The sequence below is a fragment of the Scylla paramamosain genome, unplaced genomic scaffold, assembly GCF_035594125.1.
Source record: "Scylla paramamosain isolate STU-SP2022 unplaced genomic scaffold, ASM3559412v1 Contig40, whole genome shotgun sequence".
Lineage (NCBI taxonomy): Eukaryota > Metazoa > Arthropoda > Malacostraca > Decapoda > Portunidae > Scylla > Scylla paramamosain.
The window spans coordinates 617,501-645,000 of record NW_026973705.1 but is presented as its reverse complement, the minus strand read 5'-3'; the positions used below and the strand labels follow the sequence as shown (position 1 = coordinate 645,000).

The window sequence follows — 27,500 nt, the reverse complement described above, 5'->3', positions numbered from 1 at the left end:
TTAGGAAAGAGATAGGAAGAAATTGGTTCTCAAATAGAGTTGTAGATGAGCGAAACGGACTCAATAATCATTTTTTTTTTTTTTTTTTTTTATGTAGGAAGGATACTGGCCAAGGGCAACAAAAATCTAATAAAAAAAATGCCCACTGAAATGCCAGTCCCTAAAAGGGTCAAAGCAGTGGTCAAAAATTGGTGGATAAGTGTCTTGAAACCTCCCTCTTGAAGGAATTCAAGTCATAGGAAGGTGGAAATACAGAAGCAGGCAAGGAGTTCCAGAGTTTACCAGAGAAAGGGATGAATGATTGAGAATACTGGTTAACTCTTGCGTTAGAGAGGTGGACAGAATAGGAGTGAGAGAAAGAAGAAAGTCTTGTGCAGCGAGGCCGCGGAAGGAGGGGAGGCATGCAGTTAGCAAGATCAGAAGAGCAGTTACCATGAAAATAGCGGTAGAAGACAGCTAGAGATGCAACATTGCGGCGGTGAGAGAGAGGCTGAAGACAGTCAGTTAGAGGAGAGGAGTTGATGAGACGAAAAGCTTTTGATTCCACCCTGTCTAGAACAGCAGTATGAGTGGAACCCCCCCAGACATGTGAAGCATACTCCATACATGGACGGATAAGGCCCTTGTACAGAGTTAGCAGCTGGGGGGGTGAGAAAAACTGGCGGAGACGTCTCAGAACACCTAACTTCATAGAAGCTGTTTTAGCTAGAGATGAGATGTGAAGTTGCCAGTTCAGATTATAAGTAAACGACAGACCGAGGATGTTCAGTGTAGAAGAGGGGGACAGTTGAGTGTCATTGAAGAAGAGGGGATAGTTGTCTGGAAGATTGTGTCGAGTTGATAGATGGAGGAATTGAGTTTTTGAGGCATTGAACAATACCAAGTTTGCTCTGCCCCAATCAGAAATTTTAGAAAGATCAGAAGTCAGGCGTTCTATGGCTTCCCTGCGTGATATGTTTACCTCCTGAAGGGTTGGACGTCTATGAAAAGACGTGGAAAAGTGCAGGGTGGTATCATCAGCATAGGAGTGGATAGGACAAGAAGTTTGGTTTAGAAGATCATTAATGAATAATAAGAAGAGAGTGGGTGACAGGACAGAACCCTGAGGAACACCACTGTTAATAGATTTAGGAGAAGAACAGTGACTGTCTACCACAGCAGCAATAGAACGGTCAGAAAGGAAACTTGAGATGAAGTTACAGAGAGAAGGATAGAAACCGTAGGAGGGTAGTTTGGAAATCAAAGCTTTGTGCCAGACTCTATCAAAGGCTTTTGATATGTCCAAGGCAACAGCAAAAGTTTCACCAAAGTCTCTAAAAGAGGATGACCAAGACTCAGTAAGGAAAGCCAGAAGATCACCAGTAGAGCGGCCTTGACGGAACCCATACTGGCGATCAGATAGAAGGTTGTGAAGTGATAGATGTTTAAGAATCTTCCTGTTGAGGATAGATTCAAAAACTTTAGATAAGCAGGAAATTAAAGCAATAGGATGGTAGTTTGAGGGATTAGAGCGGTCACCCTTTTTAGGAACAGGTTGAATGTAGGCAAACTTCCAGCAAGAAGGAAAGGTAGATGTTGACAGACAGAGCTGAAAGAGTTTGACTAGGCAAGGTGCAAGCACGGAGGCACAGTTTCGGAGAACAATAGGAGGGACCCCATCAGGTCCATAAGCCTTCTGAGGGTTTAGGCCAGCGAGGGCATGGAAAACATCATTACGAAGAATTTTAATACGAGGCATGAAGTAGTCAGAGGGTGGAGGAGAGGGAGGAACAAGCCCAGAATCGTCCAAGGTAGAGTTTTTAGCAAAGGTTTGAGCAAAGAGTTCAGCTTTAGAAATAGATGTGATAGCAGTGGTGCCATCTGGTTGAAGTAGAGGAGGGAAAGAAGAAGAAGCAAAGTTATTGGAGATATTTTTGGCTAGATGCCAGAAATCACGAGGGGAGTTAGATCTTGAAAGGTTTTGACATTTTCTGTTAATGAAGGAGTTTTGGCTAGTTGGAGAACAGACTTGGCATGGTTCCGGGCAGAAATATAAAGTGCATGAGATTCTGGTGAAGGAAGGCTTAAGTACCTTTTGTGGGCCACCTCTCTATCATGTATAGCACGAGAACAAGCTGTGTTAAACCAAGGTTTAGAAGGTTTAGGACGAGAAAAAGAGTGAGGAATGTACGCCTCCATGCCAGACACTATCACCTCTGTTATGCGCTCAGCACACAAAGACGGGTCTCTGACACGGAAGCAGTAGTCATTCCAAGAAAAATCAGCAAAATACCGCCTCAGGTCCCCCCAACTAGCAGAGGCAAAACGCCAGAGGCACCTTCGCTTAGGGGGATCCTGAGGAGGGATTGGAGTGATAGGACAAGATAAAGATATGAGATTGTGATCGGAGGAGCCCAACGGAGAAGAAAGGGTGACAGCATAAGCAGAAGGATTAGAGGTCAGGAAAAGGTCAAGAATGTTGGGCGTATCTCCAAGACGGTCAGGAATACGAGTAGGGTGTTGCACCAATTGCTCTAGGTCATGGAGGATAGCAAACTTGTAGGCTAGTTCACCAGGATGGTCAGTGAAGGGAGAGGAAAGCCAAAGCTGGTGGTGAACATTGAAGTCTCCAAGAATGGAGATCTCTGCAAAAGGGAAGAGGGTCAGAATGTGCTCCACTTTGGAAGTTAAGTAGTCAAAGAATTTCTTATAGTCAGAGGAGTTAGGAGAGAGGTATACAGCACAGATAAATTTAGTATGAGAATGACTCTGTAGTCGTAGCCAGATGGTGGAAAACTCGGAAGATTCAAGAGCGTGGGCACGAGAGCAGGTTAAGTCATTGCGCACATAAACGCAGCATCCAGCTTTGGATCGAAAATGAGGATAGAGAAAGTATGAGGGAACAGAAAAGGGGCTACTGTCAGTTGCCTCAGACACCTGAGTTTCAGTGAGGAAAAGAAGATGAGGTTTAGAAGAGGAGAGGTGGTGTTCTACAGATTGAAAATTAGATCTTAGACCGCGAATGTTGCAGAAGTTAATGAAGAAAAAGTTGAGGGGGGTGTCAAGACACTTAGGGTCGTCGACGGAAAGGCAGTCCGACCTGGGGACATTTATGGTCCCCTCCCCATATGGGGACTCCGAGGCTGGTGTAGGAGTCGCCATGATTTTAAAATTTTTTGAGTGAAGGGTGTGTGTGTTATTAGGTGCTTGTAGTTTTGTGTGGAGGAAGAGAGTTGTCTTTAGAGGGCAGGCTGTGACTACCCCCTTGTGTTGTGAGACACAAAGGGAAACGTTCAGTGAGGTCACAGCTGGGTTTAATGATAAGTTCACAGCACCCCCTGAACAGTGCTTTAGACCTCACTGGGAGTAATTATCGTTTCGGCAGGTGTCTACTGTGATAGGACACTGGGGAGCTTTAAGAGAAGATTAGACGGGTTTATGGATGGGGATGATAGGTGGAAATAGCTGGGTATGTTTCGTACAGGGACTGCCACGTGTAAGCCTGGCGGCTTCTTGCAGCTTCCCTAATTCATGTTCTTATGTTCTTATTAAAAAATACCATAAACGAGACACACACACACACACACACACACACACACACACACACACACACACACACAGAGAGAGAGACACACACACACACAGACACACACACACAGAGAGAGAGAGAGAGAGAGAGAGAGAGAGAGAGAGAGAGAGAGAGAGAGAGAGAGAGAGAGAGGAAACGTGTGGAAATATGACCCTGGCAACATAATTACGAAGACTGGTAGTGTCCGAAAACCTTCTGGCCAAAAATAACATGGTGGTCTTGGTTTCTCTTTGTCTTTATATGACTTTCTCTCTCTCTCTCTCTCCCTCTCTCTCCCTCTCTCTCTCTCTCTCTCTCTCTCTCTCTCTCTCTCTCTCTCTCTCTCTCTCTCTACGCACTGTATCTAGGCTATTCGTATTCTGTTCTATTCCTGTTGTTTTTGTCCCTCTTTGCTCTGCCCTCTCCCTTGTTCTGCTTTCGTTTCGCGGATGTTTCTATTTTCATTCATATTTACGAGTAGGTTGCTCTCACTTTTCACCTTCCCTTTCTCCTTCCCTTGTGTTTCACCCTCCTCCATCCCATGTTCCCGTGTTTATTCATTCCTTGTGTTCCGGGAATTTATTGATATCCACTTTATACGGAAAAGAAAAAAAAAACTAAGGACAGTAGCAGCAGTAGGTAGCATAATAATAATAATAATAATAATAATAATAATAATAATGTGACAATACCGGCACTTCATAATTCAGCAACAAATGCAATAGGGCGGAAGGAGAACAAGCACGAGGTAAAAGCTTGAAAGCCATGGTCTTCATACTAAGTTCAACACCTGCCACGAGCAACAGCCACCCCTTCATGCGTAACACTGAACAGCCTGTATGGTGATCCGTAAGTGCAAGTATGTCTAGCTTCTTCTTATCACCGATTAGTTCTAATGATATTTCAATACTACAGTGTTTACCTCTCTTGCCAAGATGTACACGGTCGGGAAGAGAGATAAAATAAAACAAGATCACAACAGGACAGAACATGAGAAATATATGTCCAATTCCTGTCTCCAGCTCAGAATACTAAAGTTGAATAAACATAGATGATGTGAATGTTAACAAATTCTACGATCACAACCTTCCTACCAGAGTGGGAAGGAGCAATAATAATCAGCCAATGCGCTAGTCTACTCACCTTTAACGCTTTGGGACAGTGCCATCGTTATTGATTGAAACACCCCGACCTTGAACCATTCAGACTTATTATTCATGGCGGAACCAGACATCGAATTGAGAGGGGCTATAATTCTGTGCGCTTAGTAGTCAAGATAAGAACCATCTTACGATCGTTGATTGATGACTTATTATTCATGGCGGACCAGACCTCGAGTCTACAGAAGTGTACACTTGGTCGTCACGATTGCTGACTGATGGATAATTTTCTCTCTCTCTCTCTCTCTCTCTCTCTCTCTCTCTCTCTCTCTCTCTCTCTCTCTCTCTCTCTCTCTCTCTCTCTCTCTCTCTCTCTCTTCTGGCCGGTTTATTCAAGCTTGTTCGATAATCTACACAGCGTACTTCCTCAGTACACTGTTGCTGTGTATTGTAGCGGCAGACGAATACTAGCACCACATCCTAGCAATGTTTTAATCAATATCGTTAACGAACCTAACTCGAACACCGCATTATTTTTATGTTTTGTTAATGCTTTACTGGCAGCAATCGTGAGCAGATTAGAGATGCACTAAGCAACTCAAAGTAACACTGTGTTGTAAGTTGCGGTGCATTGAAATATGCAAATCATACCGCATCTATTTCATGTTACAATGCAATGTGTACGACCAATGGAAACCGTATTCAAGCTTATCTTGGAATGACCCTTAGCTAACATTCAGTTACAAGTCAAGAAGCTGTCATGAATACAATGTTTTTGTGTGTACACAGTTTATGTTTGGAATATACAGGAAAACCAGTATTACCTTAGGCTTAAGATTACAACTAAGAAATATTTTCCCATCACGTTACAAACACCGTTTTCGTTTATTTATTTTTGTCTATTAATATGTGGTATGATTTACTGAAACTGTTGTTTCACGTATGTGTAAAATAGTTAATAACTATTGTTCCTACATATGCATGCAAATGTATTAATGTATACAACCTATTCTGGCACTGTACTTTCGAATTCGCTTCACACTAAGCAAACTCACAGCACTCCGTGTGTGTGTGTGTGTGTGTATATATATATATATATATATATATATATATATATATATATATATATATATATATATATATATATATATATATATATATATATATATATATATATATATCCATCGCGCCGTAACAAAGGCACCATTTGTAAAGTTATGAATACTTACATCAATGTAAGACGAAAAAAAAACTTTCATTTATTTATTTATTTATTTTTTTAATTAATGCATCTTTTAAACCTGAGTCATGTATGGTAGAGGAAATGATTTCATTAAGAAAAAAAAAAAAATGCAAAAAGTAACATACGAGTATGTTCGTGATATCGTTTTGTGGAGCTGTTCTTTCCAGGTTTCATCTACTTTTGAATAATTAAAGCCTCTGTGGCAGAGCTTCATCCATCTGACGTCATTACCTACATTTTTTTTTTTTTTTTTGGATCATGGCGCATCATTTCATCTCTTTGGCAGAGCCAACCTCTTAGTCTGAACGTAAAGAACCTGAGGTTCGATGATCCTTTATTCGGGAGAAACATTTTTTTTCGCCACTTTCCTTTTGGACTACGCTCGCTGTAAGAAAATTAATGAAACCCAGTAATTTCTGTGGCACACCCGCTGGCCTGACACAAAACACTGGTGGTGGTTGAACAGTAATTCACCTGCGTGTTTCCGCCCAATGAAGAGCAGGTTAAGCTGTGAGAACTAAATCTTTGTGAGTGAATTGTTTGTATTCAGCACCCATGCACGCACACTTGTGACACACTCCAGTCTGAGCGTGCATGGAGGTGGTTACACTGAAGGCGTGGCTTGAGAAAGAAATTAAACGACACGCGTATCAGCTTAAAACCAAAAATTACTAAGAATCAACTTATGCGTGTACAGATTTATGTACGTTGGACAGCCAGCACTTGTATTCCTGTCCTCACTTAGCTATGTTGCCATGCATGCCAAGGGGAAGATTTTTTTTTTTTTCTTGACGAAATTCGTATTTTACAGGAGCAACTTCGTTCTTGGAGAGTTAAACAATGGATGCGCAACGTGGAGATCAAGTACGGTTATAAATACCGATGTGAAAATGGGAAGATACACAAGAAATAACAGTAAAAATGCGAAATTGTCCTCAAATGACCGAATAAAGAATAGAAAACACACACACACACATTACTAGCAGCGATAAGCTTAAACGTTTCTATAACAAAGTTACATATTCAGGTGCTTCTTCTTCTACCTTTGTCTATCCATCCTTCGTTCTTTCAACGTACAGTACATAGCCGGGTCTCTCCTTGTATATTTGATATCCTGTTCCTCAGAGTGTGGGTGCCCATAAGAAAAGTTTTCTTAAAACTCTTTTCCTCACATATACCTACACAGCACACAGAAGAGAGAAACTGTGCATTCGTGTATTTCGTAGCAAACAATATTTTATCAAGGAAGGAACACCAAAGAGTCCTTTTATACGTTTACTCCATGTTCCAAGCCTACTCTGGGGCCGAGGCAGTGATGTTTATTAAGCAAAGTGGTTCAGTAAGTGTGTCTGGATGTACTTCATTCACCAGACGATCTACAAAGATAGATAGATTGATTGATCGATCAATCTTAATGCATCGTAAGAACGGGGTCATATGTATGACACCTTAAAGAGTAAAGGCCTTTACCCTAAGGATATTTGTAAACATGATGCATGCAAGGTAAGACATTGACAGATGAAAGCTTATTTCTCATGTCCACCATGTATAATGGGAAATCAACGAGATCCGTTTATAAACTCCCTCACCACCACACGCATTAGCAACTAATGCATGCTGATGATCCATTAGTATGTGTAGTTTTGATAACATATCCATAGAAATACTCCAGAGGCTGTTACTTGAATGAAATGCCATTGGCAATATGTATACAGAACGGCCATGAAGGGATATTAGTGGATAGAATTATTACTCTGTCAGAGGAAAGTCGCAGATATTAACTCCTTTTACAGGGACCTAAAATGTATGGGAGTGCCGTCGTCCAGGTTATCGATTCCTTCTTTTTGATGTTACCTACTTTGATGTTATTTATATTCAACCAGCCGAAAAAGGAAGGATCGAGAAGGAAATCGGTTGTCACATTCTTACTCTGAATCCCACTCAGATCCCTGATATCCGGTTCACATCTAACAATGGAGATAAAGATATCATTGATGATAATGATGATGATGATGATGATAATGACGATAATGATGAAAATGATGATAATGATGATAATGATGATAATGATGATGATGATGATGATGATGATGATGATGATGGTGATGATGAGTTTATTTACAATTTATAAATATAAAAAATAAACTTGAACATCAAGGACAGCAATAACAAGTCCCCCAAAAGTAATTTCCTTCCCTAATTTCATGCATTTCACCACTGGAACCATCAGGTAGGGGGACTCCAGCACTGTACACCATCCTATCTCTTTAGAGGAACCAGCTTAGAAGTATAAAGAAACTGAGACTCCGATTGATCATTAAGAATATATTTTTCCACTTTCCTTCTGGACTACACATGCAGTTAGAAAGTAAACTAATACCCTATCCAAGAAATTTATTTATTTATTTATTTATTTATTTATATATTTTTTGGTTTTAACTGTCAAGAAGGGAGAGTAATGTCTCTCACTGAATGTTAATCAGATATTACAAGAGAAAAAAAAGTCAAAGAAAAACATCGTAGCTGCTTTAACTAGTGAATCCCTAGAAAACAACTGTTCTTTAGCAACTCACAACATGTCCTGAGACCTATATATGACTAATTAAGAACTACGCAGGGTCCGAGCTACATGGATAATTAAAGACTATGCATCATCTGAGCTATGTATTACTGATGAGACAAATTATTGATGGAGAGAGAGAATGTCTGTTCCTTATGTGTAACTCACTGTCATCTTACAAGGAAAACGTGTTCGTTTTATCTGAGGAATAAATTCGTTCGTGTGAGGCAGAAATAGCCAGCCTTTGAGTTTTAACCGTCTGAGAAATTTTTGTCAAGGGATGGAAAGGTTCGATTAAACTTTACTTATCTGACCACCACTCTGCAGCCAAAGTTTGCAATGTCAATATTAACTTTTTGGTTGATCTTCTCTAAAGATATTCCAAAACTATATCGTTATAAGTTTTTTTTTTTTTCTATTTTGGTTCTGCAGGATTACGGAAAAACACAATCTGACGAAAAAAGGTACGTATAATAAACTACTGATGAATCCAGGGAGAGAGAGAGAGAGAGAGAGAGAGAGAGAGAGAGAGAGAGAGAGAGAGAGAGAGAGAGCGCTGATGGAAGACTGAGACATTCATCTCACATCAAAATGCCAGGAAGCAGTAACGAATGATATACTTTCAATTCATCATATTTAAAGATGCACCGTACCCTTTCAGGTGGGTCGTGACTGGCAACTGGAAACTTCTACTTTAACAATGTGCAGGGATATTTTGCGTTCAAGTATTCTACACCAAAACTTTACATATTTGACAGTGTGATACAATAATAGTTACATCTCGTAGAACTTGTACCCTGAAGCATTTCTGAATTTCTCACCCCTTGTCTCAATCTGTGGGAATTCTCTCTCTCTCTCTCTCTCTCTCTCTCTCGCAAAATAAAAAAAATGGAGGTCGTTCGTCATCTTTTACGAGGATGATGGCGTAAATGTGAGCGATGAGCTGACAGCGAGAAGCGATAACGATGCCAGTGTTGTTTTTGTTGATGTTTCCATAACCTTTTCAATTATTCCGTCGTTGTTGCTCTTGTTGCTGAGGTTGTAGTTTTTGTGAATGATTTTGATTTTTGTTTTTGTTGTTGTTTATATTGTTATTTTCCATGTTGAAATTAGTTATTCTTAGTGCTGTTGCAGTTTTTCCTTGTTATTTATAGTGTAGTAGTAGTAATAGTAGTTGTAGCACCAATTTCTAGTAGTAGCAGCAGCAGCAACAGCAATTTCTAATGAAGTAGTAGTAGTTAATTTCTAATGTAGTAGTACTAGTAGTAGTAGTAGCAATTTCTAGTAGTAGTAGTAGTAGCAGCAGCAATTTCTAATGAAGTAGTAGTAGTTTATTTCTAATGTAGTAGTAGTAGTAGTAGTTTATTTCTAGTGTAATAGTAGTAGTAGTAGTAGTAGTAATTTCTAATGTAGTAGTAGTTTATTTCTAGCGAGAAGTTACTGATCTCCCTGAGCATACATATAGAGGCGATCATGAAGAGGGAGCAGATATATTCTCCTTCACCCCCTCCTACATGAAAAACAGGATTAGATGAGTGGTTTAAGAAAATTCCCAGGCTTACTCACTGATCAGGATGCCATGAACTCTACGCTTTCCCTGAGGTGTATACATATATAGCTCGCTTTGGTCTAACACGCGATCTCCAAGACCGTGGTGGTGAACATTACACGCAGATATTGTTCTCTCGGTATCTTGCTCTCTTGCTTTAACGCCTTAGAATTTATTCAAGAAAAATAAATGGAAGCGGAGAGAAAGGAAATGGGGACAAGAAAAGCATGAGAAAAAAAATCACGTAAATAAACACAATATTTTTAAATAATTTATTCCAAAACAAGAGAGAGAGAGAGAGAGAGAGAGAGAGAGAGAGAGAGAGAGAGAGAGAGAGGTGAAAGTGGTGAAAAGAAAGAGAAAGGGGAAGGGAAAGATGACAGCCTAAACGAGCGGTGAGGAATACAGGAGAGAGGGAAAAAAAAAGGTTTGGGACGCAAGGCTCACCAATAAAGTTGACGGCAGCATCAACAGGGACGGTGGTGGCGTGTGGTGAGGAAAATCTATGAAAAATGTATATAGTGCAAGAATTTAAAAATAGCAACAGAAATCAACGGACTGTTCCATTGCCTTAGAATACAAGATGAAAAGACAACAACACAAGTGCAGAGGCAACCGAGAAATTGTGGCTGGATGGTTGAAGTGCATAAAAGAAGGGAACAAACGAATGAGGACAGCAGTTTACACGAGGAAAGAGAATGAAACACGAACAAGGAGCGAGAGAAGGATGAAGCGCATCAAGTGTTAACGAAACAAAACTTAATATCACGTAAAGTTTATAATCTCTTAAAATCCTGTTTCTTAAGAACCGCTGATAACACTAAACAATATATACACGAGCGAGCAAATGTGGCTATTAAATACAACTTGCGATGAGAGCTGTAAAACTCATCCCCGACACACACACAAAAATAAAAATAAATAAATAAAATAAATAATAATAATAATAATAAAATAAAAATAATATATGTAGATAAATAATATATGTAGATAAATAAATATGCAAATTATTTAATAATAATAATAATAATAATAATAATAAGCGAATAAATTAATAAATAATAAATTCATTTAATATAAAATACTTGTCATAGCAACGGCATCGGTAGTAAGAGACGATGAAGTGTGTGTGTGTGTGTGTGTGTGTGTGACCACACACCGAAACAGCGAGGTCACAACCCCTCGGGTTACATCCCTTACCTACTTGCTACTAGGTGAACAGGGGCTACACATTAAGAGGCTCACCCATTTGCCTCGTCGCTCCCGGGATTCGAACCCAGGCCTTCTTGGTTGTGAGCCGAGCGTGCTAACAACCACTACACTACGCGGTGTGTGTGTGTGTGTGTGTGTGTGATACAAGGAAGAATAGGAGAATAGAAAAATACGAGAAAAATTAAGAAAATCCAAATAAAATGTGGAAGAGGAAAATACACACGTACAAACACACAAAATAAACAAAATAGAATAAGAAATAATAATGTGAATAAAAAGCACGAGAAGAAAAGAAAAGAGAAAACAGACAAAATATTGTAACGAAGGAAAAAAAAAAAAGTCACCGTACAAGAGCGAGTAGCAGTACACTAGGCGGAGGAAGAGAACGGGGAATAACAGAAAACGGGAAGGAGAGGGATACTGCAGAAACCCGCTCGCCACGCCACACGTCGTCGTCGTCGTCGTCGTCGTCGCCGCCACCGCCGTCGCCGCCGCCGCCGCCGCCGCCGCCGCCGCTCACCACAGCCACACGCACTGCCAACTTTCATGTCTCCTTGTTCCGGTTTCCTGTTACAAACCAAAGAAATTTGTGTAATCTCTAACACTTATAATGGCTTAATTTTCTGTGTTCACAATATAGCAAATGTTTGAATACGGATCGCAAGAGTTGAAGCTCCTATTATTATATTTGGTAAACAGGTGGTATACGTATCACAACCATCTAAAAGCGTTCATTCGTTATTGTTGTTGTTCCGTAATCCTCGTCAATAACAAATAACTGACTGCCTAATTATTTCAAGGACTTGAAAACTTGCACCGAGACAGCAATGGAGTAAATATACTAGCAGCTTTTGGAAGTGAAACAAGAAATTATAAAGATCTGTGTAATTTATCACACGTACGAGTAAGCGATAACAGAAAACTGAAAGGGAATCGACGAGAGGCAGACGCTGACAGAGAAAGTAAGACAGACAAGAGATAGACAAAGATAAACAGAAAGGGGCGAGGCACAGACAGACAGACAGACAGACAGAGAAGGTGGTGGCGGATGAAAAAAAAAAAAAAAAAGACGCAAAGGTGGGGATCATAACAGAGGGTTAGTTAAAGAAAAGAGGAAAAGGGAAAGAGAAATATTCAGGGCAGAAGTAGGAAGCGCGAAGAGGATGATGAAAAATATATCAGCGAGACGCACGTCGCGTACATTGCCAGTATTCAAGGAACTTTTAACATTAACACGCATCACGTAAATTATAATATTTTTAAACCATGAATCACCAGAAGGACGATTTACGATTAATTACGAAATAGTTGGGAGGCAATTCTAGGAGGGAGGGAGGGAGGGAGGAAGGGAAACGAGGAGGGGGACGAGGAAAGAAAGTAGGGAAGGAGAAGAAGAGGATGGGGATGGAGGCGTGGAGAAAAAGTAACTAGTTAACGAGTAAAGGAGGAAACACATGAATCAGGGGGAAACGAGGGACTGAATGACCCTTGAAGAGCTTGTATCCTGTAATAATAATAATAATAATAATAATTAGTTGTAGTAGTAGTAGTACCACCAGCTAATACCACCAAATTACCATGAAAAGAAGCGATAATGAAGCCAAGTACATCTAACTTAGCCATCTAACATTACCTTACTCCCCCTCCCCAGCCTCTCCTCCTTCCACGATGCACAACTCTCCATCCACCAGTGAAGGAAATAAATCTCTGAAGAGGGAGGGAGGAAAGGGGAGAGAGAAGTGGTAGACAGGAGACAGCAAACGAACAAGAGAACGAAATTTATCATCTTGACGTTTAGAGCGGAGGGAGGGAGAAGGAAAACGGTGGAATGCTGCAAGAAACCAACTGACAGCCAAAGAAAGAACAGTGGAGGAGGAGGAAGGAGAGAGGAAAGCAGCAAGAAGTAACAGAGGCCAGCAGGGTGTAGAGTCTGAGGAAGGAGGCACGGGTGGAGGCAGGGAAGGTGGCAGGGGGCAGGATGGAAAGAAGATGAAGGGTAATAATTGTAAACCTATTGGAAAAATTATCAATGTTCACGTGATACTGGGAATACTACCAAATATTTTAAAATCTCACTACTGATGCAGGAACAAATTAACTTGAGAAGAGGCAAGAGGGAAGATAGAGAAGTACATAAAGGAGTGGGAGGGTGCAAAACGAGGAACGAGCGAAGGATGGAGGAAGAGAACAAGTAAACAGTGAGGGAGGAGGAGAAAATGCCAACGAGTGGAGAAGCGAGGGAAAAAACAAGCAAACTGGTGATGATGGAGGGACGTAAAGAGTCTGGGTACCATTACCAACATTTAAAAAAATAAAATAGATATACGTGTATCTTTGAAATATGAAAATAAAACTTACCCATAAAAATCATGAAAACTACATAAAAACTGTTTAAGAACTACATCCAACTTGGAAATATGAAACAAAAACTTATCAAACTTATCTATAAACATCATGAAAACTAACACACACACACACACACACACACACACACACACGCTTGCAACGAGATAAGCAAACTTCCACTGTTTAATACAAGGCTTGAAACTCACCTGAACAAGACGTTGCAATGACACCGGATCGACAGTGACAGTGTGGCGTGTGTGTGTCCTTGTTCGTGTGGAGAGGAGTGGTGGAGGACAAGATAAAAGATGAGAACGAGGAGAAAGAAAACTAAAATCGAGAAGCGTTGAAGCAGCAGAAAAAGGAAGAGGAGGGTGAGCCCCATCTGCAGATGTAAGGTGAGGAACACAAGGCCGGCGGAGAGAGCGAGGATGATGATAACGATAACGATGGAAAGGCAACGAGGAGGAAGAGGGACACGAGGACAAACGTTAAAAAAGACTACACTAAAGGGGGAAAAGAAAGGAGAAGCAGGAGGAGTCAAAGGAAGCTACACCACCGCTCCTCGCCACCACGACACACACACTGAAAAATGGGAAGTCCCTCAGGCTCAACCCTTCATCGCCTCGAGCTCACGTCTCGAAACCTAAGAAAGTTCGAACAGCAAAAATAGCAATCCCATCTTTTCTGAAACGGACTCTGACCTGTACCGAAAACCTTGTACTGTGCCTGTACATCAGTCGCAGTTTAACAGTTTATTAAAGAAAGGTTGGTTACAAAACAGTGCATAGGGGCGCACGAACATAGATTGGGGATTAATAACACTACAGAAAAAAAAAAAAAACAATAAATAAAAGCACTGCAAGAGAACTGGGCACTCAGGCTTGTTATTTTTGTATTGTGGTTTATGAAATGTTACGGGGGATGTTCGTTTTATTTTTGTGTTATATATAATTGTATATTACAATAGTTAAGTTTTTGTTATTATTAACGACTTAATGATGTGATATGAGGAATATTTATGACTCCATGTTACAGGCTATTGTAATGTGAAACTTCATTGATGATTTATTACCGATTACCGTTGTATTATTTTGTTAGGATGGGGGAGATGACCTTATCGCTGCCGATTCCATTAACAAACATATGCTGCTGCTGCTGCTACTACTGCTACTACTATTACTACTACTACTGCTACTACTACTACCGATATTACTACTACTACTACTGCTGCTACCGATATTACTAACACCATCATCACCACCATTACTACTACTACTACTACTATTACACTACTATTATTATCAATATTACTACTACTACTATTACTACTACTACTACTACTATTATCAATATTACCATCACCTCCACCATCACTACTACTACTACTACTACTACTACTACTACTACTACTGGTTCTAGGGTGATTCGTCCCCGGGTGAAATGTCCCGGGTGATTCATCCCCGGGGTATTCATCCCTGGAGGATTGGAACCCTAGGGTTATTTGTCCCCTAGGGTGATTCGTTCCCTTGGCTGTATTTTTGTCGCGTTAGTTACGAAACTCCATTACTACGACAAGATCCGACCATCACTGTGTGTGTGTGTGTGTGTGTGTGATGTTGTGTGAGTGTGTTGTTCGAATCATGATTTGATACATCAGGTTGTTAGCTTGACTACCGTTCACTGGTTCGGTTTTCTATTTTCACTTTTCAGTACGTGGGCCACCACAGTCAGAGCAGCATGCCGCACACAATCCCATCAAGCCGTGGCAGGGAAAAGCTTGTTGATGATCTTAACTTCATCTACGCTGCACAGAAGAAAAACGCCGATGGAACCAAGCAATACTGGCGATGTGAGGCTACTGCATGCAAGGCTCGTGTTCACACAACAGTAGGGGATGAAACCTTCACTATCGTGAAAACTGTGAACGAGCACAATCATTCCACGACTGCTGCGGCTGTGAAGGCGAGGGAGGCCATGGTCGAGCTGAAAGCTGATGCTACTTCTACTCAAGAATCTTCTCGTGCTTTGGTGGCTAACGTTTTGTCAAAAGTGGATGAACATTCACTGGCTCATGTGCCGTCCACATCTACTACAAGCCGCTACGGGCGGCAGTGACGACAGGACGCTCAACAAGCTCCTCCAATTCCCCTGACTCGCACTGGCTATGTTATTCCTGAAGAGTACACCAAGTTAGAGTCGGGAGAGATATTTTTTATTTCATTTTTTTTTCTTTATTTTTCGTTTCTTTTTTTACACACACTATATACATATATTCAGGAAAAATATATTGTTTTTAGCGTTTTCTATTTAATGATTTTCTTCACATATCTTTTTGACATTTCTTCGTATTTTCGTTTTCCTTCGTGTAATTTCATTCTCTTGGATGAATCCATCCATAATTGTTACATTTTTTTTCTTTTTCTTTGCATTTTTTTACAAAGACGTCCATTGTTTTACTTTGTTTTCCTTGCCGCATAAAAAGCAGGGCTCAAGTTTATGTAGGAAAAAAGTTAATTTATCTTCATCAAATTAACTTTTTCACACATGCTTCAATAATTTTACTACATTTTTTTTCCCCTTTTTCTTTTTTGTCCTTTTCAAGTTACGTTTTTCCCATTGATATACATCATTTTACTATTTTTTTTATTTCCTTTTTTCTCTGTTTTATTTTTTTTTACGTTACGGTTTTCACACACATACATAATTGTATTACAATATCTTGTTTTTCTTCTTTATTTTTTACTTTTATTCACATTTTCACGTTTTTATTTTTTCATTCTCTTGAAAGATATATTTTTAACATTTTTCACATTTTCTTTTCCTTGTTTTTCCCTCTGGGACAAATCCCGCTATTCACACAAACATCCACATTGCGTATTTATTTCCTTTATTTTTTCACAAATGCATCCATTATTTTGGTTTATATTTTGTTGATTTTTCTTTTCCTGTTTTAATTCTTTTTGGAGAACGTTTTTCACACACACATGTAAAATTTTAATACATTATTTTCTTTTTTTCGTGTTTTTTTTTTTCATTTATTTCACAGAGAAAATGTTCTTCCTGCGTGACAAGCAAGGCTCAGATTCTTGCAGGAAAACACACAATTCATCCTCTTCTTCACGCTGTCTTTCTTTTTCACACAGGCATCCTTCATTTTACTGCATATCTTTTTTTTTTTTTTTACTTTTTCTTTTTTACTTTTTTCTTTTTTTTGTAATTTTCAGGTTTTGTTTTCCATACATAATTTTACTACCTTCTCCTTTGTTCCTTTTTTTTTTTTTGTTTTATCCTCTTGATCAAGTTACGCTTTCCACACAAACATCGATAATATTATTGCAGCACGTATTTTACTTTTTCTTTCTTTTTTTTTTTACACTCTAAGTTACGTTTTTTTTACTTGTGTAATCTTATTATTTTTTCTTTTCTTTATTCTTTTTTCATGATATTTTTTTTTTTCTATCAAATGATATATACATATTTTCTTCAATGTTTTTGTTTCCTTTCTTTCATCCTCCTGAGCAAGTTACGGTTTTTACAATTATGTACATAATTGTATTATCAAATATACTTTTTCATTTTCTATCCTCTGTCACAAGTCACGCTTTTCACACAAACATCCCAGTCTTCTCCTGTACCTTGTTCCTGTCAGTCATGTCGCCTGTACCTTCTTCATATCAGTTAGCACCACACCAGTAGCATCCTTCATCTGCTTCGCATGATTTACATCCTTTATTGGCTTGTTCCTACTCCTTGGTATCCTGCATGTTCTCTTCTCTCCTCCTGGTGTTTGCAGCTTTTCCAGTAAATCACGACATGCCTCAGCCTTAGCCACCGCCACTGCTTTCCCTGCTAACTTCTTTGCTCTTCTGTATTCCAACTTATTCTGCCTCGTTCCGCTCTGCTCCCACTCTTTCTTGATTTGCTTTGTCCTTTTCAGTGCATTGTTGACGTGTTCACTCCACCACCATTGTTGTCTAGTTGTGCGTGACTTTCCACACGTTTCTATCCACTCCTCTCAAGATCCCCGCACTCTTCTTCCACCAGTCCTGGAACCGCTCTGTGTTTAGGTTCACTGTGTGTGGCACCTTGGTCTTGAACTTTTGCTTCTTGGCCAGCCTTCAGTGCAGCCCATCGGGTCCTCTTCTCGTACCTTCTCATTACTTTCCTCAGTCTTTTTAGCCATGCATGCATCACTACCAACCGCTGCTGCCTTTATTACCATGTGCTCTACGGATTTTTTTTTTTTTTTTATTATTTTCAATTTTATTTATTTTTTTCTACTTTTATATTTATTTCTTAGCATTTACTGTATCTACTTTTTTTATTATTTTTCTATTTTCTTATTTTTTTTCATTTTCTTTATATATATTTTTTTTATTTCTTTCGCTTTTTATTTATTTTTTTTTTTTTTATCTATTTTTCGGCATATTTTTCCAGGAGATCAGCGCTCCCTCCGCAGCGGGACGAGTGGAAGGGAAGCCTGACCGTTACTGTACCGACCCTCAAGGTCAAAGAATAGTCAATGAAGTCCATTACAGCACATAAATTATGGAGCATCCCTCTTCCAAACAAGAAGTCATATGCCTGATCCACTTGAACGGTGTCCACGTCCATCATCAGTGCGCGTGTGCCCTGTCCAAAGTCCAGCGAGATTAGCTGCGGCGGCGGAGCACACCTGCCTGCCCTGTGCATCAACTTTTCCCGGCCAAACCTGGTCACAACAAATGATGCTGCGGCGCCAGTGTCCACCAGTACTGTGAGCGGCTCCTCGCTATCTAGTGTTCGTGCGACAAACGTGTATACTTTCCCTACGAACCCTGGCTCAGGTTTCCGCCGCAGACGTTCAGGGTGGCGGAGAAACAGGCTGCCGCTGCCGTCGGGATGGAACTCTTGCACGATCTCGGCTTCCTCCAGGCGGTTCATGGACATGATTATCATTTCAGCGGAATAGTGACCCTCCATCTCCTTTGGAAACACCTGTAAGGGCGTGCTGACCTCCACGCCGCCCTTCAGGGTGATCACCACCTCGTCCAGCTTGATCACCTCCAGCCGCAACGTTCCATAAGCCGTGTTAGAGATTACCGTCACCTTCTCCTCATCGCCCGTGACAAGGCCCATTTTTTCGGCCAGTGACACCATCATTATAGTGACAGAAGCGCCGGTATCCAGGAGAACAGTACAAGGGTGGCCGCGCACTGCCCCGTCCACCAGTTGTCCTTCCTCAATATCAATACGACAGTACTCGCTTACATTTCTTTTCGTCCCAGTGGCCAGCTCAGTGTCCACTACCACCCTCAACACGTTGAACCAGAATATCTCCCCCCAATCTTTGGCCTGGCTCTTGTCTTCCTCCGCATCCTGCGTCTTGCTCGTCTTGGGCTGGCTCTCGTGTTCCTTCTTGTCCCGCGTCTTCCTCTTCTTGGGCTGGCTCTCATCCTCTTCTGTATCCCGCGTCTTCCTCTTCTTGGGCTGGCTCTCGTCCTCTTCTGTACCCTGCGTCTTGCTCTTCTTGGGCTGGCTCTCGTGGTCTTCAATATCCTGCGTCTTTCTCTTCTTGGCCTTTTTCTCGCCCTCCGTGGCCTTCGTCTTCCTATCTTTTCTATCCTTCCTCTTGTTCTGCTCTCCGTGTTCCATATCCTCTTCACCGCCATCCACCTTCCTCTTTTTACGGGTGTCATAGTCCTCCATGTCTCCCGCCTTCCTCTTCTTCTTGTTGTGTTGCTTAACCTGTTTACCATCATACAGCTTCGTGCTGCTCTTGCTGCTCTCACAGCCTTTCATATGGTCTCCCTTGTTGTTGGTGCGATGCTTCATCTCTTTAACGCCTTCCATCTCCGTGTTGGCCCTGTGGCTGCCGCAGTCTTCCATGCTCTCTAACCTCCTTTTCTTGCTGGGTTGTTTGGCCTCTTCCTTCCTCTGCGTCTTCGCCTTCTCGCTTAACATCTCTTGGTCGTTCATTGTTTGCTGCTTCCTCTTCTTGCTTTTGGATCGCGTTGTAAACAGTGGTGCGTGAAAACCTTCACAAGGAAAGCCAGGCATGGCACTGTCTTGTCTAGAACCTCTGATTCCATCACCTGTGGTCCCTTTCTTGGCGTGCTCAGCAGCTTGGAGCTGAGCCCTGGCGGCACCCACCACGCGCACCAATCAGAGGCCTCGATTTGAGCCTAACAGCTAATCAGATGCAAGAACGATACAACTGTGGTAATAGTATATATATATATATATATATATATATATATATATATATATATATATATATATATATATATATATATATATATATATATATATATATATATATATATATATATATATATTATAAGTATTCCGTGGTGCATTAAGTTTGAAGTACGTACGTAATAACTTGTTTTGTTTTTGTTGTTGTGTAAATGCAGGCTACTATGGGTTTGAGAGGCCGTGTTACGTCGTTTTTCGGGAATACTCTAACAAACAGGTGAACTATTTCCGTCAGTACGGTCCAGTGAGAACAGTGTGATGTACGTACGTACGTACGTATAAAGACAATATTCTGCAAGGTTTCGCTTCTAAAAAAAAAAAAAAAGAAAATAAGAAAAAAAAATAATAGCAAAAAAGAACTCATGAATAAAGTTGCAGAATATGCGGCCATAAAAATTAAAGCACTCACTCTTCTGCTGTGTTCTGTATTGAGTCAGGTACTAATTCAGGCTCTTCCTCTGCGAAATCAAAAGTTTTGCGATTTATTTATCTGTTGTTTATGTAAGAGTTGCACTGGCCAATGGCTGCGAAAATTCTATAAGGAAAGGCCCCACTGAGGTGCCAGGTACTAAAGAAAGAGGACCAAAAGGGTTCAAGTCGTAGGAAGGAGAAAATGCAGAAGCAGACAGGGAGTTTTAGGAATTACCAATGAAAGGAATAACAGATAGTGAATACTGGTTAACTCTTGCATTAGGGAGGTTAACAAAACTGTGATATGAGAAAGTAGACTCTTGTGCAGCGAGGGCGCGGGAGGAGGGGAGGCAAGATTAGGATAGCAATTAGCGTGTAAGCAGCAACAGAAGATAGCAAGAGATGTAACAATGCGAGGAAGAGAGAGGAGTTGAAAAAGAGTCATTTAAAGAAGAGTGGTTAATCGGATGAAATACTTTTGATTCCAGTCTATTCAGGGGAGTGGAATTCCCCCTCCTCCTCTCCCCTCCCCCCGTCATATGAGAAGTGTACCCCATACATGTACAGATATTTCAAAAGTAAAAGTTCCATACCTTTCTCCTCCTCCTCCTCGTTCTTGTTGGAAACTTGATTCGAATCCTTCCTTGGTCCCTGCCTTCTGTACCGCTGCGCCTTGCCCTCTTCATTCTTTCTTCCTGCCCTTTCTTTGTCAGATTACACTTTCCGGACATTTCACTTGTGTTCCTTCACTTTATCTGAAACATTTTCACTTTTCTGCACTTAAAACTCTTTCCTTCATTTGACCTGCTGGTGATGGGAAGGTCTGGCTCCGCTCACCCGATCCTGGTGCTGCTGCTGCTCTCTGTGTGTGTGTGTGTGTGTGTGGTGGCCTGATGGCGCCGCTCGTTGTGACAGGTGTAATGAACCGCAACGCCGCACACGGTACAATTTAACTGAGTCCGGTCAATCCTGTAATCATGTAAAACGCTTAACACCATAAACATATTTTGTTGTGCCGTCACGTCTGTATCATCAGTTTCAGCTGCTGATTACAAGTGTCATTACGTTCTATCTACTGGATCATCTACCGAACATTTAATCTATTGTACGTATTGGGGGGTTTGTGAATGAGCGTGGGCGACGGTTGTAGAACGCAGATCTGCATGTGGTGGTGGCGATCACCCTCCTGCTGTTAGGAGTGTCTGGAGCACCACAACACTCCACCATCACAAGGGTTCATCATGGCCCTGTCCCACAGCTCAACATCTTTTAGTGTAAACATCGTCATCACCCTCACGACTCGCTCTCCCACCTCCTCCTCCTCTACTTTCTCATCTTCATTCCTTCACTTCCTCCCCTTCATCTTCACTTCTTTCTCTTTCTTATATTGGTGTGTGGTTCTATAGTTTTGGATATCTTTATAAACATTTGTAACGTAATCAAGTTTTGCTGTTAAATGATAACCTGTGGTCAATGAAGGTGTCTGTATGTGTGTTGCAGGAATGCCAGGGACACACAGCCGTCCAGAGGCGTCACAGAATCATCACTAATGAAAGATAAGGGGGATACCCGGGTCGGAAAGGTAAGCGTGTGCCCCTTGCCATCCGAGGCTGAGCGGTGACTGGTGGCAGGACTGACTGAGCGCCGCGACCGTCTCACTCTTATGATCGGAGCACCAACACAGCTTCGGATCACGCCTCGTCGTGTTTATTTCTGTGATGTTCTCCTCCTGTTGTGAAAATCCGTGTTCTCTTAACTTAAAAGAGGTGTAACTTAATTTTTTTTTTTTTTTTTTAGGAAATAAAAACATATATATATATATATATATATATATATATATATATATATATATATATATATATATATATATATATATATATATATATATATATATATATATATATATATATATATATATATATAAACGAGATAAGAATAATATATTTTACAGTTTCTAGCCAGTATAATGTTTGGAGGTGACTGTAGAAATAGAATAAATGTCTCAAAGTGGTTAAGAATTAAGAAAAAATATCCAAAATAGCATAGAAGGGGTTTGAAAGATGTTAAGCTCTTTCTTCCACTGCTTCAATACGTGGCTCCGAAGCTTCGAGATCCGCTATTGCATTTTGAGAGAGAGTGTTTTAGTCCAAGAAAGTTAGAGAGACTCTATCTTAAGCCTCCTTGGTTCAGTCAGTCAGTCAGTCAGTCAATGAAGGCAGTCGGTCAATGGGTTGATCAGTCTATGAATCAAACAATCAAAAATAAAAATCATCTTTAATTAAAAATATACAATACACAACAATAATAACAATAATTAGCTTTAAGTCATTAAGTGTTTCCAATGTCTAAAGGCGGTGGGCGGGAACTATTTATTTATTTATTTATCTATCTGGACAGTGCGTGGTAAGAATGGAGTATCAAATCAAATCAAAATGGTACTAAATAAATGCACAACTTTTGACTCTTGTATATCGCTTACTAAAACAACTTCATCGTACACACGGAGAACATTATCGTACAGCAACATTGATACCTCTCTCTCTCTCTCTCTCTCTCTCTCTCTCTCTCTCTCTCTCTCTCTCTCTCTCTCTCTCTCTCTCCTAGTTTCCGTGTCAAAATGCTATCTTGTAGGTATATAATATCTCTAGTTTTTAACACATGAACTTTCTGGCAAAACTCCTCACTTTTCACAATGATTCTCTTACGATGTTTTAGTGTTAAAAGTTCATCTAATCTCTCCTGTATAAAGAAAAATAAGTTACCTCAGTTCTAAGGCTCAGTAAAGCAAACTCTGACAACTACGATATTGTTCTCTCAACTCATCACTTACAAAAATCGTCTCTCCTCACGTCTTTCAATGCTAAATGTTCACTCTTGTCACTCCAACACACACAATCTCTCCTCGATAAAGAAAGGTACCTCGATTCTAAGGCTCAGAAATGCAAAATCTGACAATCACCAAAATTTTTCCCCACGACTCACTCGCTTCACTTTTTATTGTAAACACTTTTTTACTTATATCATGATATATATATATATATATATATATATATATATATATATATATATATATATATATATATATATATATATATATATATATATATATATATATATATATATATATATATATATATATATATATATATATATATATATATATATATATATATATATATATATATATATATATATATATATATATATATATATATATATATATATATATATATATATATATTTAGTTCATAATAAAGATATTTTGAAAATAATAAAAAGTAAATAGTATTAATTACACCTATAAAAATACACAAAACAGATTTAAAATAAATAACAAGAACATACGATATGTTCTATGTATGTTATAAATACAGGCAAAGTCTTGATGTCAAACACGCACATTTATCATATCGTAACCAAAGCAGTGTGCCAAACTCACAGAAATACAAAACGCAACACAAGTGACCTTACATAAAACAATATTCTACAAGACTTCGCTCTGAAAAATAATAATAAATAAATAAAAATAAAAATAAAGAAATAAAACATAAAAAAAAACACTTAACAATAAAGTTACATAACATAAGGCGGTGCTTCTTGACAGGAAGCCACCCCCTCACTCCCCTCCCAGCCACCCCCATCACCCCTCAAAACAAGCTTGGGGGTCTGTGGAAAGTTGTGGGTTTTTGGAGGACGAAAAATAAGTGAAATATGGTTGTTGAAAAATCTAAGGAAATTTCCCTTATCATTTCGAATTCCCCTAACCTAACCTAACCTTGGCCCCCCCTCCCCTCCACTAGGATATTAACCTAACCTAGCATGACCTGACGTAACGAAGGACCTCAAAAATGATGCCGTGATGCCTTGCCTTACTTATCTTCAAAAACATTGTAAATACACAGGGAACAAAACAATGTTAATCTAGTCTGTCCTTGCTATCCAACAACCCTCTTTAACCATAGGACCTTCCACTACGGTCCACAGTTATGAACACTTGGCCAGGTGATAAAATCCCTTATAATACGCAACAGTTGAAAAGGAAAATTAAAGACCATCTGTTTGATTTACAAAATTTCCAGTCACCTAACTAGCTACATTTACTTGGTATATTTACCATGTTTTCGTGTTTTACTTGTAAATTGTAAATATAATGTAAGTCATAGATGATACTCAGCCATGTAAAATTTTCATTATAATAAAGTATATCTGTCAGGGAGCCTCGGCTCGGCAGCTTATGTCTAACACAGCATAACCCCTGTTATCCGGTATTCAATTATCTGGAATTCTCAAGCAACTGGATTTATTTACCTTTTTTTCTGCGGAAAATAAATAATAGGTACTCTAAAAATCAGGAACATTTGAAATTGGCGCCAGGCAAGCAGTGGGAGTGGAATGTTTTGTTTCCCGCCACTTGCATATACAACAAGTTGTTAGTCGAGTGTTTTTGCGGGATATCCATACAGTTTCCTTAATAATACGCCATGCCGAAGGTCCCAGTCAAATGTAAACGTAAACATTGGTTGTGTCAGAGCAAACATCAACATGTCGGTGTCGGAGCCTGCACTGGTTGACAGGCTTATGCTTGGGGAAGAAAACCCTGATAACCCCTTACCTTCATCTGACTAGTGATACATATCAGTGAAATTAGTGTTAAGAAACTAGTTTTACAAGACATATATGCAGTAGTGAATAAGGATCATTAGTGTGTATCCTGACTGTCAACACATCATTAAGTACAATCTTTATCTATTTATCTATTCTTTTTTTCATTTGTATCTGTCATACAAGTACTTGTGTATAGTATTTTACTTCGGTTCTTGCTGAAAATTGAATACTTATAAGAGTAACTCAACCAATCGTAAAATCCAGCTATCCGGAACACACTGCCCCCCATTGGTGCCGGATGGCTGGGGTTATACTATACATATTTTCTTATGTATATATTGTACATAATTAATGGCAAGAAACTTTCCTATTTACACACAGAAGGAAACCATTTTTGCTCCATTCTCAATTTATATCCAATATATTGTGATGTAGTAGGGTGAGCCACCAAACTGTCCCTTTCCACTAGGGGCTGACAGGGCAGTGTGAATGGTGTCTGTGTGTGTGTGTGTGTGTGTATGTGCCTTGTCTGGGCTGCCCCGCGTGCCGTACTCAGGAACTGCTATGCACCAGAGACAAGGGTGTGAGAAGGCTAGCTATCCATCTTGTCCTGCTTTTTATTATTTGTCAAACCAATAAGAAGCATCCCCACATACTATACTGGCTGGGAGTTAAACAATCCGTTTCTTTCAATTTTTTTCCTTTCTTGAATGTGCATGTAAATGATTTCTGTTGTGCCTTCCATGTTGTGTAGTGTTGTGTTAAACTCTGAACTGAGAAGTATACTCTAATACTTCTGTGCCACATTTCCACTGCATTCCAGTGGAAATGTAAAATGAAAAACTCCTCTTCTCCATCTCCTGTACTTTTCTTGTTTTTTTCTTAGCTTCATTTCTTGGCCTTCATTCTTTTTCTCATTAAGATTCACGTCTCTCTTTAACCATACGTTCTTGTAGTCGGTATTCTTGGAAAGTGTTCCTACCTTTGTCAGGATTTCCTTTGCTGTGACCTATGACATCATTCTCACCTTCAGTGGTCTCTGGCCTCCCTCTGTTTATTTTCCAATCCTATGTACTTCCTCTATTTCCTCCCGGACTGCTCTAATGATTTTTCCTGCCAACTCTTTTCTTCCCTCTCCCTTGCATGTCTTGCTGGATTCTTTTTCTCTTGAAGGTCAAACATGATAACATATTTCTTCTTTTCCAGTGTGTCCCTCATCATAGCTTCTTTCTCCTCAATTACTTTGACTACTGTGTCTTTTGTCTCCTCCTCTATTTGATTGTGAACTGATTCGATGAAACTCACCTCCTCATCTTTGTTTGTCTTCTTCCAGGCATCTCTCAGTTCATTTAACTTGCTTTCATCCACAGTTCCTTCAGATTTCTTTTCAGCTTTTCCCTGAGTCGTCTTAGTCAAGTATTCACATTTCTCTCTCAGGAGGTTATTCTTGACCTCCAGCTGGGGAAATTTAGCCTCAAAGTCCTTTCTAATAAGTTTGATCTCATTCATGAGCATTTCCAATTTCTCTTTAACTCTAAGACCATGTGTGTGTGTGTGTGTGTGTGTGTGTGTGTGTGTGTGTATGTGTGTGTGTGTGTGTGTGTGTGCAAAAACTATATCCAAATTTAATGAAAATGATGAAATTTGAGTATACTATGAAAACTAGGACATTGCAAGCCTGACTGAGTGGCACAAGAAGTGTGTGGCATAACACCCCAGTGACAGTGAGCCCACCACTGCCACACTACACAGCTCCACCACGGCTTTCAGGACTGTACTCTCAAACACTTCCACACCACACCTTCACTACTTTTAAAAGGCTCTTGTTGAAGTGACGCAGGCTTCTAAGGGTGTTTTTACAGTTCTAGTGGCAGATTAACAACATTTTTACCTTATTATCAGAAAAAAAACATTCCTGAGAACCAGGCTAATCATCTCTGTGGCCTTGGAAACTAGTCATGGTGAGAGAGCAGAGTGTTTCTGACTATGTCTCTCAGCAATGGCTGCCGGCCGGTCCTGTGGGGAAGTCACCACTGCCACTACCTTGCGTCCATGGGTAATCACTGGGAGTCCAGCGTGAGTCGAGCCTTGGCCAGCATTCCTCGGGCTGCTCCCCACACCCAACCAGGAAAGCACGCCCCTTGGTGGCCAGCAGCTCCCACTCCTCCCTCTGCTCACCAAACTTCCTCTCTAGCAACACCAGCACCAGCGCTGTGGCCCAGGCTGCCTCGCCCTGCAGGAAGCACCAATGTAAGGACCACTGTCACACCTTCCCCTCTCAAGAAGCAATCAGGCCTACTCATGGCAGTTCCCACATGACCCAGGCCCAGACCCATTACTTCCATCTGTCATCCACAGCCTTACAGTAATCTAACCTTCCTCTAATGACTCAGCATGAACAACCTGTTCCTGCATTCACCCACCACATAAATATAGGCCTATGAAACTGAGTAGAAGAGGAGACAGGCCAAACAGGTGGGTAGACAGAGACAAGGGGACAGGAGTGGACCAACATAGTAAAAGAGGAGACGGAGGTCAAACAGGTGGATAGACGGAGACAAGGGGACAGGAGCAGACCAACACACTTCACAACCACAACAACTGTACAAACACACACCTTGGCGGGATTGGCGGCAGAGAGCATCAAGAGGCACGGCGGTGAGGTGCGCTGCGTCCTTCAGCCCTCACGA

General features: G+C 40.3%; 1 long non-coding RNA gene across 1 annotated transcript; it reads right to left on the bottom strand.

Moving 5' to 3' along the window:
* Positions 1–10,291: 10,291 nt before the first annotated feature.
* On the bottom strand, positions 10,292–21,956 carry LOC135098010 (uncharacterized). The gene is made up of 3 exons (XR_010266430.1): positions 21,670–21,956; positions 20,799–21,174; positions 10,292–11,778 (listed from the first exon to the last, which is right to left on the bottom strand). It is a non-coding gene; the product is annotated as an uncharacterized LOC135098010 (long non-coding RNA).
* Positions 21,957–27,500: the final 5,544 nt, after the last annotated feature.